Source organism: Pteronotus mesoamericanus, unplaced genomic scaffold (assembly GCF_021234165.1).
Source record: "Pteronotus mesoamericanus isolate MK-2021 breed Mesoamerican mustached bat unplaced genomic scaffold, CSHL_Meso_final scaffold_31, whole genome shotgun sequence".
NCBI lineage: Eukaryota > Metazoa > Chordata > Mammalia > Chiroptera > Mormoopidae > Pteronotus > Pteronotus mesoamericanus.
In genome coordinates, this window is record NW_026555312.1 from 22,257,486 (window position 1) to 22,273,607 (window position 16,122).

The window sequence follows — 16,122 nt, forward strand, 5'->3', positions numbered from 1 at the left end:
CTCTCTCTCTGTCTCTCTCTTTCCCTCTCCCCCACTTTCTCTCTTTCTCTCCCCCCCCCTTTTCTTTCTTTCACTATGACATCCTGATTCTGTCCTAATAGCAGAGCTGCAAGACCACCCCAATGACGATGTCTCCTACCTGTGTTCTGACTCACACTCATTACACTGTACTTTGAATGTGGCCTTGGATATTTGCTGCCTCAGTCACTAAAAACAATCCAAATGTCTCCCATTGGGACAGCTGCTATCACCTCTCCAAAATTAGCTGTTAGCAGAGCAAGGCTTTTCTAGTGCTGCCCACCCACCCAAACACAACAGGATAGATGGAGAAGTCCAGTTCATTCACTCACTCTCTCACTCACTCACTCATTCTAAACTGCCCTCATGGGGCTTTCAACATAGAAAATATTATGTACAAGTTCACAAGTACTTAAAGATGCAGCAAGATAAATGCCAAGTTAGGAGAAATTTTCACCTACCTCCACTGTCCAACTTTAGGAGCAATGGGCATGGTAAATTTTGAGATCGTTCACTTATTCATGCAGTTGTTGTGTGTTAGACAATAAACAAAAGAAATAAGCAATATATTACAGGAGGTTAGATAGCAAAAAGTGATGAAGGAAGAATAAACCAGAGAAGGGGATATGAATGTTTTATCTAAAGGAATAGCTTTATCACAATATGAATGATGAAATACAGTTTAAACAAAGAGGACCTGCCTACAGAAGTGCTGCCTATCTTGGCAGGGCAATCAGGCCAAGAGATGTGGTTCAGATAGAGTTCTCGAAAGTGGGCCTCTATTTCCTCCTCTGTGAAATGGGAAGAGAGAGGGAGCTCAAACTTAACAGTTCATGTCTTCTGAGAAGCAGACATTAAGAGAAGAGTGGGTGTGCAAGAGCAGTTTCTGGGGTAAACATCTGGGAGAGAAAATCGGAGCGGGAAGATGAGGAGGCTGGGAGCCAGCAGGCAGACCACAGGCAAGCCTGAGCCTGTGCGGGAAAGAAGCGTGGGGAGAGGAGTGCGGCACTGCAGCGTACTTCCAGCCAGGCTGACAGAGAACTCTCAAGCCAGCATGGCCATCCTGTCTGTGGGGAATGGGCCTCCCAGAGCTCCCTGGTGGCTCTCAGAGCCAGGCACCACGGGCAGGCAGTTACACCCTTTGCAGTTGGAAAAGTGACAGGCACATTTTCTCTGGCACCGTGGTCCATTCTTTCTGCCATGTGTTAGTTTGCCCAGGCTGCCATAACAAATACCACAGATGGAATGGTTTAAACAACAGAAATGTATGTCTCACAGTTCTGGAGGCTGGAAGTCAGAAATCAAGGTGCTGAGAGGATTGCTTCCTCTAAGGCCTCCCTTCTTGGCTTATAGATGGCCACCTTCTCATTGTCCTCACTTGGTCTTTTCTCTGTGTGTGTGTCTGTGTCCTAATCTCATCTTCCTATTAGGACATCAGTTATATTGGATTAGGACCCACCCTAATAATATCATCTTAATTACCTCCATGAAGTTCCCAAATGCAGTCACATTCTAAGGTATTGGGGGTTAAGACTCAGCATATGAGTTTTGCGGAAACACTCATCAGTTTGTAACATGCCATATAGTTGCTTCTCCCCGCAGTTTCCGGTAGCAGTCCTTCCATGGCCTCCAAGCCTCTCTCCCCCTCAGAGGAAACTCAGAGAAAGTCTGATTTCCCCTCTCTTTTATCTCTCATCTCAGAAGATCTTGTTGGCTTACCTGGTGATGTGCCCCAAACCTCATTCCTGGAGGGCACTGATCCCCTTCTCAGTCAGGGGTGGCTGGGAGGGTCTATTCTTGGTTACTGTGGGGCAGGAGGTACCCAGAGGCACCCAGGAGATCCCTGGGTTTCACTGAAATGTGTAGAAGGAACCCTTCTTCCAGCTGCTGGTCAGGGTCACTAACCCCTGCCAGGATGGTGTCTCTTCTCACCCACTGTTCCCAAGACACAAGTCAAAGATACCCCTGTGGCAGCCACAACTTAGAGTACAATGGTTCCCTTACCGTCACCAGGACCTCTGACCCTGTAGACAGCCTACAGGTGCAGGGACAGGAAACACAAAATCCCCCAGTGAGTCCCTAGAGAGATGGCAAGGCCACTCGTATTTCCACACCATTGGTTCCCCAGGTTTCGCCCAGCAGGACCCTGAACTTCACTTCTGCTGAGCATTTCTACGGCTCTGGCTCTCAATGGCTGATGATGAGTCCTCACCAGTGAAACCCAGCTGGGTCTACTCTTCTGTATCAGGAAACTCTGAACTAGGAGCAACCTGGAAAGCATGGCCTCAACACAGTGATGGTGGGGACCTTCAGTCAGGCCCCCTCCCTTCCAGTCAGAGGCCTGCGATTGTGGTGACCACGCAGACTCCTCACTGTACCCTCATTGTTGTTCCTGCAGTGTTTAAGGGTGTTTGAGAGCGTGCTGTGGAGTCAAATGGCTTCTTGATGGTACCTGACTTTTCTGTCCTGTACCATACTGGAATGCTCTGTGCCACGCCTTACTTCTCTGGACTCCGCTTCCTCTTCTGTGACACATACCTCATGAGGTATTATGAGGATTAAAGGAGATAATGCATGACTTTTAAATAGGTTAACTAAACGCTAGCAGGACTGGTCAAAATGATTCTAAAATACACAAGAAAGTATAAATTTTCAACAACTGCCAAAATGTTTCTGAAAAAAAATTAGTATGTGATGGGACCTTGGCCTACTGTATATTAAAGCTTACTATAGAGTTGTCCTGGCTGGTGTGGCTCAGTGGACTGAACACCAGCCTTCGAACCAAAAGTTTGCTGGTTCAGTTCCCAGTCAGGGCACATGCCTGGGTTGCTGGCCGGGTCCTGAGTTGGGGGCGTAAAAGAGGCAACCATGGGCCTCTCACACATTGATGTTTCTCTCCTTTTCTTTCTCCCTCCCTTCCCCTCTCTCTAAAAAAGTAAATAAATAATATCTTTTTTTAAAAAAAGGGCTATTTTACTATAGAGTTGTTACAATCAAAACAACATTGACTGGCCAAGCCACACACAAATTCACAGCAGATCTCCATGTGAAAACCCTCTGGTATGATGGAACAGTAGGTAAGGGATGTTGGCAAACTGGATCCATAACTTCTGGATAAAGATGGGCTCTAAGGGCTGGGTTGGTTGGGCAGGGATGCAAAGCAGGGCTATATTCAAACAGAACGAACAAACAGACAATATGGCTCTAACAGGATAAAAATAAATGGCGTAATGGAACAACATAGAAAAATCAGAATATATATATATATATATTTCCAATATAAAATAAGGTTTCATTTCAATTCACCAGGGAAAGGAAATAGGGATAATTGAAGGGGTGATTAGAACCCTACTTCATTCCCTGTATCTCTGAGAGATATTGAAGTACAGTGGGTAATAGGTCTGGGACTAAGGTGAGGTCAGAGAGGTACTCTTTAAGTGCAAACTTGAAGGAGGCACTCATTTTCAAGGTCATTCAGGTAACTTAGAGGTGCCTGAGCTCCTCTGCTGCCTAGTGCCTCCCCTGGTGAAGGTACCAGTCTAAGGGTTTCACCACAACGTTGCTGGTGATAGGAGGTGATTGGGAACAATCTAAATGTGCATTATTAGAGAAATGGGTAAGTAAATTAAGGTAAATTCGTACCATGGACCACCAAGGTTACTAAAAGTGAAGAAACAAACATGGAACTATACTCCCAATATATTTCTAACTGAAAGAGTGAAGTTGTAGACCCACTAGCATGATTTACACTATGCACATGTATGCATGTTCATATAAGTTCTGGAAAATACCCACCAGATGGTTACACATGGCTACTCTTAGGGAGTGCACTGGAGTGAAGTGAGAGATTTTTTTCTTCACTCTATAACTTTGTTAGTGAAAGATTTGGGTCAGTTTGGGTTTTTTGTTTGTTTGGCTTTTTTTTTTTTTTTTTTTTTTTTTGCTTTAATTGTGTAGAATTTTTTTTTGGTTGGGGGGAAGCTGGTGGCAAATCTCTCTCAGATGAATTATCCAGTTTAGTGCCATATAGGATATCTAAGTTGTGGTAAGATTGTTTCAGGGCAAAGCTGGTGTAGGTGAGGGTGAGATTGGGGAGCTAAATTGTTCTGTGCTATAGAATGGGAAGAACTTTGAGTCCTAGAATATGAGTGAAGGGCCCAGAAATAAATGGCAATAGAGGGAAAGTGGGGACCGGCATAGGGAAGGAGGCCATAGCTCATAAAGAAGAAATTTGGCTGGTGAGAAAGCCCTCACATCTGCAAAGGCTGAGGAACTTTAAAGAAACTTTCTTTAGCATCAGAAGGAAGTAGAAGGCTTTCAGGCAGGTCCCAGACTTAACAGAGAGCTCCACTCTGGCTGCCCTGTCTGTCATACACTTCTCCACACCCTGTTCCTAAACCTTTTCTTGATTTCTTCATCCATACAACCCTGGTATCTGCCCCACTCCCAAATACCCCCAAATAAGCCTCCAATCTCTAGCTTTGATACTCAGATCTTTTGTCATTCATCTCAGTCATTAGACACCTCAGAACCCAACAAGATTTCAGGTATATATGTACCTGGGGAGCAGAAGAAAGATTACACACAACAAGAGCCTAGTCGGTGAGTGTATTTGGGTGCAGCCAAGGAAAGCGAAAGAAGAATGAACTGCCATTTATCAAGCAGCTATTTCATCTGTCAGGCTCATGTTAGCAGTTTCTTATAAATCATTTCATTGCATTTTCATAATAACTTTGCATAATGGGTATTTCCCCTGTTTTAAAAGTGGGGAAATTAAGATTCAGGGAGGATGTGGTAGGTTGCCTGAAATATGGGAGCCAAAAATACCTTCCATCCGTGATGTGCATGCATCTTCGCCAATCAAGAGATGGGGATCTATTTCTCCCTCTTTGGCGATGGAATCTATGGAATCTAGGCTAGCCTTGAGACATGCTGTATGTCAACAATGCAGAAGAAGCGACACTCTGGAACTTGAGACCAGGCCTTCAGTGGATCGTCAGCTTCTGCTTTCTCCCTCTTGGAACCCTGAGGCTACCATGCTGTGAGGAAGCCCAAGCTATCTTCATAGCAAGACTACATGGAGGGAAACCAAGACTGTAGGAACCAGCTCCATCCTAGCCACCAGCTAGGATGCAGTAACATGAGTAAGCCCCAGGTCAGACAGCAGAAAAATCAGTCACCCCACAGAATCATGAGTATAACACATTTTTCTTTGGGGGTAGTTTGTTATTCAACAATGGATAATGGATAATGGATACAGAAATTAAATAACTTGCTCAAGATTATTCAACCCTAAGCACAGATGAACCAGAATTTAAGCATAAGTTTGTTTATATTAAAACCTCTTCTCTCCCATGAAAGTTTATTTATTTTCCTCTACATTTATTTATTTTCCTCTCCCACTTATTTATCCTCTACAACATGGGACTGTCTGCTAGACTGAGGTGAAATGGTAAGTGAGGGTTAATTAAACAGAAAGGCTATCAAAGAAAACAACAGTTGACAATGTTATACCTCCTAGTAAAAAATAAGAAAAGAATAACTAAAGATAAGATTTGCTATAGAAAGTTATACTCATTAATTCTATTTAAGGAAACTCTTGATATTCATACATAAGCAGTATACAACATATATTGTTTAAATATAATTAAGTATGGTGTGGCGGGCAGTAACTTCTAAATATGTGTCTGTTTATTGCCAAATTAGGGACTTTCGTCTTTTAAAAGGAAAAGGAAAATTTTACTGATAGGGTAATCCTAGTATGTGCATCATAATGTTTTAGCATCTGATGGCAAAATCAGAGTGCTAATTTCCAATCTTCCCCAACCATTATCCTGACAGCAATGGGCAGGCAGGCTCTCTTATTGTCAGCCCGTTGGGCTCTCTGCGTAGCAGACCTCCATGCAGCATTCAAACTTCCTCCAGTCAAGATCAGAGCTAAACAGCAAGGAGCCCTGGGTCTGATATAGTTACTGACTTAAAGATTGAACAAATTAAGGGCAAATGAAGAGATCAGATCATTTCTTCACCCTCTGGTCACTACAAGATAAAACGTTTCTAGATAAAGTCCTATAATCTCATCAGTAGTATGAGAGTAAATGGTAAATGTTCAATAACTGGCTCTCTTAGAGGAAAAAAAGCCCTGATATATATAGCATTGGCCAATTTCTGTGGTATAAATACTCCACAGTATTTGGGGGAAAAAAATTTCAAGCTACCAATGTGCTATTCACCAGCATTCATAATTCATGTGAATTTAACAACTGGCTCTTGCTTGTATGATGAGCCCCAGCTCACCACTGACACCCCGCTCATCCATGTGCACAATGTTACATCCATTGGGATTGTGTTCAGTTGCAAGTGACAGAAAATCCTAAAAGACAGTGGTTTAACTGATGTAAAGGGTTCTCCTTATGTAAACGAAGCCCAGAGGTAAATAATCCAGAGCCAGCAAAACCATCCGAGATAACTATCAAGAATCTAGCTTCTGGCTCTTGGTTCTTCCATGCCTAGGAGACAGACAGCCCTCATCTTTATGGCAAGAGATGGCTGCCTTCCCATCTGACTTTGAGTAAGCAAAATGGAAAACATTCAGAAGAGTAAGTCTTCTTCTTCTTCTTCTTCTTAGAAATTTCATCAAATTTCTTTCCTCTTAAAAATTTCACCAAATGTTTTGAGATATCTCATAGTCTAAAACATAGTTGTATAATTGTGTCTAGCTACAAAGACCCCTGGGAAATGTAGTTTTTTAGTTGTGTGCTCAAGTGACTGTCAGTCAGCATTCTATTACTGTGAAGCAAAGAGAACACTAATGTAGGGAACCAGCTGTCTCTGTCACCATAACTGCTACCATCAACACAGCTAGCACTTACCACCATGCCCGGGCCTCGCACCAAGCTCTTTATGTGTGTAATTTTGGGTTTTGGCCACAATTCTCAAAGTGCAGTGGTACCTGAGAAAATTTCAAGTCATACAGGCGAGTACTTTTAAAATTTTTTGAGAGTTATGTATTTAATATGGAAAAAAAAAAAGATTATATCCAGCCTGTCATTTCACAGATAATTTTGCTTAGGTCTAGGTTAGGCAGATAATGTCTATTTCAGTTAAAAAATAATTAAATTCCAAAAAAATATGAAATAAATAATAGTATATGTGACATGAAGATATGGGAAAATTATTAAGGGAATGCTTTGATGTCTAAGATTTGGGAAACACAGAGACTGCTGTCATTATCCTCACTTCCCAGAGGAGAAGACTGAAGCTCAGAGAAGTGACATAATTCGCCCAAGTTCACACATGATTATGTTGGTAGATTTGATAGCCTTGTTCCTCAACAATGCCTAACATACCTAATATTACATTTCAGAATATCTGTGATGCAGGTTCAGTTCTTTTGTTAAAAACCCTTTGCTGTACACATATAATTTCCAACTATAATCCTTTTTATATAGACACAAATATAATGTTACAATTTATGTAAATATAATTAAAGGCTTGATTTACTAACCACTATCTTTTGTGAAGGGCTCTGTGGAGCTTCACTAAGGGACAATGCCCAGCTTATAGTGGCCTCTTGATGTCCTCCTGGGCAAGGTTTCACAACAAACAATGATGATTGTAAACATTTCTTAAAAAGTGGAACAAATTCTGGGAAATGGAGGGCAAACTAGGACAACTCAGTTCATTAGTAACACAGGTGATGTAATATATCATGGGTCTAAGAGGGGGAGTACAGATAATAGTAAAGAAGTTGTTCTTACGTAATTTTATTTGGAAGTAGAGACTTATGAACATAGTATGCAAATTTGTGCCAAATATATGTAAATTTACACCTAAATACATGCAAAATTGTCTTCTAAGCTAAGACCTCTGGAAACAAATATACATATGTATGGGCATCTTTTCTTTTTACAGTAGAATGCACTTCTGTCATATGTCACAGCTTTCCCAGATGTGGCCATGCCAGCGCATCCTTCATGGAGAACTAAAGGCAATTCAAATATCTGCAGGGTGCAGCATCTGAAGTCAGTGACAGGGTTTAAGTAACCAAAAGACTACACACTGTTGAATGTTTCAGAAACTCCAGGCAGTCTTGACAGAGAGACTTGTACACTCAGAGATGGGTAACAACGCCTTGTCCAGGGAGCTTTCTAAAAATATTTTATTTATCTATTTTTTAGAGAGAAGGGAAGAGAGGGAGAAAGAGAGGAAAAGAAATGTCCATGTGTGAGAGAAACATCCCATTGACCGGTTGCCTCTCACACACCCCCAAATGGGGACCCAGCCTGCAACCCAGGCATGTCCCCTGACTGGGAATTGAACTGGCAACCCCTGGGTCCACAAGCCAGCACTCAATCCACTGAGCCACACCAGCCAGGGCCATGGAGCTTTTTTAGCAGTAAATAAATGCCTTCTGTCTGTCCACACTTGTTTGTGTGTCATTCTGTTAGGAAGGGAGAGACAGAGATAAGGGTTCAGGGTCCCTTGGCCTTTAAGAGTGGCTGCAGCCTCCAGATCAATCTGTTTTTCACTGGTGATAAATGAACCTTGGATTGATGGGGAATAGAGGGAGTTGACGTAGGAGGGGGTGGTTAAAGGATGGGATGAAGGTAGAGGGGAATATTTCTGTTTCTAGTTAACACTTTGTGTCTACTATATTATTATAGGAAAAAAATACAAACTTAAAACAGCCTAAAGTAATTATGAGTAGGGGAATATGTAAAATGATATGATGCCACTTGGCCCCTGGATAGTGCCTGCTGTATTTCTGCATGTGACATGTTATAAATAAAGCCCAAACCAAACCAAACCATAAAACTTGAAGAAAAAATGGGGGGGGGAGAAAAGCTGTTGTTCATCTCTAAAACCCACCCTTGTGCACATGCAAAACAGATGAGCTAAAAGAGACCCAACTCAAAATCATCCCTTCATAATGTAAATCTAAGAATGGTTTCCAGATGGAATCTGAGATACATAGCTTATCATTATATCAAGGAGCAGACCCACTTCTGACCACATTCAAATGAATCACTGATCCACAAGTCAATGCCTGGTCAACTTTGGTCTTTTCATTTTGCTTAGAATGTTCCTGGACCTGCCACTGTGGTGGTCTGGGATCTCCCCTGGGCTAGTCATTGAAATGATCAACTAGGAACCAGGCGATGTTTTAGGCACATGCCAATTCCTAATGTTTTCTTGCCTCATTGTAGCATCCCTGTTGTCTGCCTTCCTCATTTTATTTTTCCCAGGCTTGTAAAGTGGCACATGAAATTACATCAAAAATCATGGTGGCATTTCCAAAGTGTTAGGTTTCCCTCTTCCTCTCCAATCCTGACACTGCAGAAAGCTCTAAGCAATGGTTACCTAGGCTGGTAAGTAGAGCTGGAAATTTATGAGAGGTTGAGCACTGAAGAACATGTAAAGACTTGGCTACAAGTGACAAAAAGTCCAAAATCACAGTGGCTCAAACAATATAGTTTATCCATCTCTCTCCTAAAATCACAGTGGAGGTAGACACTCATGCAGAGCCTTCACAAAATTGCTGAGGACTCAGGATCTTCATATCTCATGGCTCCATGCTCAGCATGTGGTCTCTAATCAGGATGGCTAGTTCTAGATATCACATCCATGTTCTAGCCAAGTGTGATAGGCTTTAAAAAAAAAAAAATAACAGTCCCCAATGCATCACATTTCCTGTGTCTACATGACTTTTTGCAATATCAAAAACACTACATCTCCTCCTATCAAGACATAGAGTCTATTTCTCCATCCTTGAATCCAGATTGACCAATACCATTCGGCAGAAGTGACATGGCATGAATTCCAGATATTAGGCCTTCAGGGATCTTGAAGCTTCCTCTCTCTCTCCTTCTTGAAACTCTGAGACCACCATGTTGTGATGGAGCTCATCTAGCCTATAAAAGAATGAGACACGTCACAGAAAACTGAGGCACCCAAGCTGCCAGGCATGGCAAGAAGATCATCTTAGATCTTACAGCTTAGCTGGACATCAGAAGAAACCACCAGTCTTCCAAACCACAGAATCACAGAAAATAATAAATCATAGTAGTTTTAGCCAATAATCAGAGTGCATTTGTCCACAGCAATAGAAAACTGAAAGAATAGTAAGTGGCAGAGGCAAAGAAGAGACAAAGAGCACATGCTTCCTGGCAACACTACTGTTTATGTCTTTTTGCCACAACCAGTTGCAAGGGATTTTGGGGAGTGTGGTCATTATTCAGGAAGCCTGATGCCCAGCTATCAACAGGAGCATCAGTGGCTAAGGGAGAACCAATGTCAGGGTAAAGAACTAGCACTCCAAGAGGGAGGGAAGATTAGGCAACAGCAGATGCACAACACTTTCTGTGAATATCACAGATCTTTAAAAGTTAGAAAAATAACTGTAACATTCTTTTTCCTTTTAAACTTAAATTCTCCCCAGCTCAGCATGAGAGAAATAAATGTAAACATCTTCCAAAAATATGCTACACCTCTGAGACATAAAAGGAAGTTAGATTGTCCAGCCCAAGGAAGAGAGGGTGGGAGGAAGATGTAAGTGAAATGTGAAGATTAAGGTCACTGAGGATGGGACCAGCTATCCTCAGACCATGATGGAAAGCAAACAGGCAGTATGTTACACCTCAGGAAACATTTTGTGTCCTCTAGGCCATTAGACCCTGGAATCGGTCAACAGTGATGTTATTGGAATCATTCTTTTGCTTTTTAAAACTCAGATGAATTTTCTACGGTCTTTGAGACTTTGAAATTCATTTCTTCAGATGCATGAGAGAGTAAAATGAAGAATTCTAGAGGTCTCTTAGTGTCTTTCATGCCCGTGAAATAGAAAAGTCCATTTGCTGTGTGTTTGTGCAGGTCTACCATATGTGCAGCACAATTCTGGGCTCTGTGAAAGAATATTTAAAAAAGATACACATCTGCCATGGTGGTGTGGCTCAGTGGATTGAGCACTGAACTGCAAACCGAAAGGTCACTGATTTGATTCCCAGTCAGGGCATATGCCTGTGTTGCAGGCCAGGTCCCCATTTAGGAACACGAGAAAGGCAACTGGTTGATGCATCTATTGCACGTCAGCATTTCTCTCCCTTTCTTTCTCCCTCCTTTTCCATCTCTCTAAAAATAAATAAATAAAATCTTTTTTAAGAAACCTTTAAAAAAAGATACAGATCTGCATTCCGAATGTTTATGACCTATTTAGAAAAGCAGTTTCTGTGGCTTCTCAGTACACAATTCTGAGGAATGTTCTCAGAGCTGCCTGGAGAAGCTGTCCGCAGTTCTCCTGCACACTGTCAGGACTTGATGAATGATGTTCTCTCTGACCCTCTTCATATTCCCTCTTTACTCTCTCAACCTGGAAGATCTCCTAACTTACCGAGTACCCTCTAACTTTGAGGTACATGAAGACTTTCCAGGGTGTACAGCTTGGATAGTCTTAAGAGAGTCAACTTCCAGATTCCCATTCTCCATGTGCACTCTTTCCTAAAGTGGTTGGACCAGGAGGGTGTTGAAGTTTTGCAGTAGCCTTTCTCCCACTTTATAAAAGAAACGCACACCCCCAGCTCTCCCTCATCTTACCATGGTTCATTATCCAGTGGTGAGAACACTCCAGGACAGCCAACAAAAGGGAAGCTTCCTTTGATGAGTAATAGAAGGCCCAGTCAACTCACAGGGCTTTTGGGATTTCCCTGGTTTCCACATTTGCTTGTTTGCTTGTTAAGGGAAAGCCCATTACTCAAACTGAGTATTTGGTCCATGTTGACATACCTGAATTCAATTAGGTGGTACAGTGGGGAAATGGGAATAAATATAATTTTTCATCAAAAAAAGTCACCTCCTCTACTTTCTCACCTCCATCAAAGAAAGGAAGAGAGAGAAGAACAAGGAAGGGGGTAGGGGAAAAAGGAAAAATCACTGTTCTTGAAGTTAGTCTTATGAGGCAAATGGAAAAGAACATCTGCAAAAATTATTTAATGTTAAAAATTATTTTCCTTGCATTTTTAAATATAAGAAATTCTTCGCAGTTATTCTTAAAATTCAACCATAGAAGGTGTCATTAACTGGGAAACGTACATTCAAAAAGCTAAAGCCATATAGCTATTGGAGTTCTACAGTTTTGGTCATATGCTGTTCATTTTAAGTATAACTGAAATATGTTAAACAATTTCTAAAAATTTCAAGGTACAATAGCTAAAGTGCTGAGATTAAAGTTTCATGTGATTTCTTTCATATTTAGTGTGTTGTTTAATAAAATAGTTTAGGCTCTCTGCTCCTCCTGTTCGACAGACAGCCATGTCTTCCTGCGCAATGCCAGCTGCAACCCTGAGACCTGATAGTAAAAGTCGGAGTGAATGGATTTGGCCCTATTGAGCGCTGGTCACCAGGGCTGCTTTTAACTCTGGCAAAGTAGATATTGTCACCATCAATGACCATTTCATTGACCTCAACTACATGGTCTACATGTGTCAGCATGATTCCACTCATGGCAAGTTCAAAGACACAGTCAAGGCTGAGAACGGAAGGTTGTCAGCAATGGAAAGTCCATCTCCATCTTCCAGGAGTGAGATCCCGCCACCATCAAACAGGGTGATACTGGTGCTGAATATATTGTGGTGGCCACTGGTGTCTTCACCACCATGGAGAATCTGGGGCTCACTTGAAGGGTGGAGCCAAGAGGGTCATCATCTCTGCCCCTTCTGCAGGTGCCCCCATGTTTGTGATGGGTGCAAACCATGACAAGTATGACAACGCCATGAAGATAGTCAGCAATGCCTCCTGCACCACCAGCCGCTTGGCACCCCTGGCCAAGGTCATCCATGACAACCTTGGCATCATGGAGAGACTCATGACCACAGTCCATGCCATCACTACCACCCAATAGACAGTGGATGGCCCCTCTGGGAAGCTGTGGCATGATGGCTGAGGGGCTGCCCAGAGCATCATCCCTGCTTCTTCTGGTGCTGCCAAGGCTGTGGGCAAGGTCACCCTGAGCCAAAAGGGAGTTCACTGGCATGGCCTTCTCTGTCCCCACCCACAATGTGTTAATTGTAGATCTGACCTATCACCTGGGGAAAGCTGCCAAACACGATGACATCGAAAAGGTAGTAAGCAGGCATCAGAGGGTTCCATCAAGGGCATCTTAAGCTATACTGAGGACCAGGTTGTCTCCCGTGACTTTAACAGTGACACCTACTCCTCCACCTTCAATGCTGGGGCTGGCATGGCCCTCAATGACCACTTTGTCAAGTTCATTTCTTGGTATGACATGAATTTGGCTACAGCAACAGGGTGGTGGGCCTTATGGTCTACATGGCCTCCAAGGAATAAGAGGCCCCTGGACCACCAGCCCCAGAGACAGGAAAAGAGGCCCTCAGATGCTAGGGAGTTCTTGCCCCAAATCAATCCCCCAACACACTGAGAATCTCCTTGACCTCCAGTTTCCATCCTAGACCCCCTGAAAAGGGGAGGGGCTTAGGCAACCTTACATTGCCATGTACTATCAATAAAGTTCACTGTACCCAACCAAAAAAAAGTTTATAATTTATTTTTACCAGTTTTATTATCAAAATTTTACTCCAGCAGAGGGAATACTTTCCTACTTATTCTAGGAGGCCAGCATTACCTTAATACCAAAACCAGTAAAAGACATTACAAAAAAAGTACAGACCAATATCTCTCATGAACATAGATGCAAGAATCCTTAACAAAATATTATCAAATCAAATCTAGCAATATATAAAAAAGAATTATACCCCTACCCAAGTAGGATTCATCCCAGGTATGCAAGGTTGGTTTAACGTTCAAAATCAAGTCATGTAGTCATCAACAGATTAAAAAAGAAAAATCACAAGTCATATCAATAAATGCAAAATAAGGATTTGACAAAATTCAACACCCATTCATGATTTTTAAAAAAAAACTCTCAGCAAACTAGTAATAGAGGAGAGCGTCTTCAACTTGATAAAAAATATCTACAAAAAATACCTTCAAGTAACATCATACTTAATGATGAGAAACTCGAAGTTTTTCTACTAAGATCAGGTACAAAGGATGTCCCCTCTCACCACTCCTTTTCATCATCATAGTAAAAGTTTTAGCTAATGCAACAAGACAAGAAAGGGAAATAAAAAGTACACAGGTTGGGAATGAAGAAATAACAATGTCTAAAAAACTGAAAGAATTGAAAAAAAACTGGCACAAATAAACAATTGCAGCAAGGTTGTAAGATAAAAGGTTAATATATAAAAGTCAAGCACTTTCTTATATGACAGCAATGAACAAGTGGAATTTGAAATTAAAACACAGTGTCATTTATATTAACAACCCCCCAAAATGAAATATTTATATAAATCTAACAAAATGTTGCCCTGACTTTGAAGGTTCTCATTCACATCAAGAGATGAGTCTGTGTGTGAGCTGGCCTTGTCACTTGCTCCGGCTAATGGAATGTGGCAGAAATGACAATGAGTCAGTCCTGAAACTGTGCACAAGAGACTGCTTGGTCACATACACTCTCTTGTGACCCTATCCCATGTAGAAGCCCAGGAGAGCCCATGGAGAGTAAGAAACCACATGCTGCAGACACAAGGCATCCCAGCTAACCAGATGGCTGGCTACAGACAGGTAAGCCAGCCCTGCCAAATCCACTGAGCCCTTCTAGAACTGAAGAACCACTCAACCAACCCACAGACTCCTAAGGAAAAGAATATTTATTTTTCCTGGATTGTGATTGTTTCTTATGCAGCATTTTTTGAGACCAGAGAAAGCTGATATATTTTATTTTGGCAAATTTTTTACTACTTATTGTGGTGTTAACTCAATCCAGAAGGAGGGGGGGAAAACCAAATTTAAACATTTAGCAACCTATCACAGGAAATAAAACAAATATAACATTTCAATTTACACACATAGATTTGTTAGAGACAACTATGAGACCAATACAAAACATTCAAACATTAAAATATGTTACATTAGGACAAAAATCTGTGGAGAACTGGAGTAGAAATAAGAATTCAGGGAGAAAAAAGAAAGATGGAAAATGTCTGAATGCTAAGAACTGTTCATGTAATTTCAAATGTTAAGTATCAAATAATTACAGCATTTAAATTTCATTTGGCCCATATTTTAAAGTCATGTAATATTTTTATTTTAAATGTCAACGTTTTACAATATGCCAAGAATTACATTGTTGGCAACTCTTTAAGTTTATGATAAAAAAATTTTAGATGTTGGCTTATAAATGTTGGGGAGGATATTTTTCAAAATTCCTTTAGGAGGTATGCAAGCTAAAATTCTTGAAAACTGCTGTTCTAGAAACTCCACTCACATAGTATTTATTTAAAAGGTAAAATATAACCTGTGGTGTATTTCATGCAGGGCTCTGTATGTGCAAATATAAGCAAGCTTATATACCTTCTAATGTATGTATGCTTATAAATTTGCATTGATGTGTAATTTTATTCAGAACTATGTGTTTTTACTTAAATGTATAATTTCTTTGTAGCCAGTCAGTGATACTTTTTGTTTTCTTGAGGAGAGAATGATTCTTGGTCCAGGAAGCTGAAGAAAGGGGAGACCATAAGACCCCAGCTGAGAAACAAAACAGGTTACAAAAAGGAAAGGTGTTTTTTCCTTCAGAAGATACGGGCTGGGATGCCTGTGAGAGAGAGATCTCAGAGAGCTGGTCCATGATGTCAGCTGTATATGATACTTCTAAGAAATTTATATTCCAGTAGGTGTTCGGAAACCAAAAACAGAGACACAGACAGTTCTGGAATCCAGGCCAGAGCAATACTGGATTAAAGTTAGGGAGGACTTTGTTCTCTGGTTGTTGTTGTTTCCTGTCTCATGCCTCTGAACCCCTGCACATGCTGTTCTCTCTGCTGAGAATGTTATTCATTTTTCTAATTACATTTCATTTCATTTATTAGAATAGATAATGTATTTACATGGTTTTAAAATGAAAATGATAAAGAATGATTGGGAAGGCCAAACCTGGCCGGCCTTCTCCTTTCCCACTCTCACCCCACCCCCACTCCCTACTGGAGGGCATCCACTTTTATAGCTCCTGTTTATCTTCCTAGTCTTTCT

The 16,122-nt window shown here is 41.4% G+C and overlaps 1 pseudogene; it reads left to right on the plus strand.

The window, feature by feature from the left end:
* The first annotated feature begins 12,370 nt into the window (after positions 1-12,370).
* LOC129085675 (glyceraldehyde-3-phosphate dehydrogenase-like) lies at positions 12,371-13,359 on the plus strand (annotated as a pseudogene).
* Positions 13,360-16,122: the final 2,763 nt, after the last annotated feature.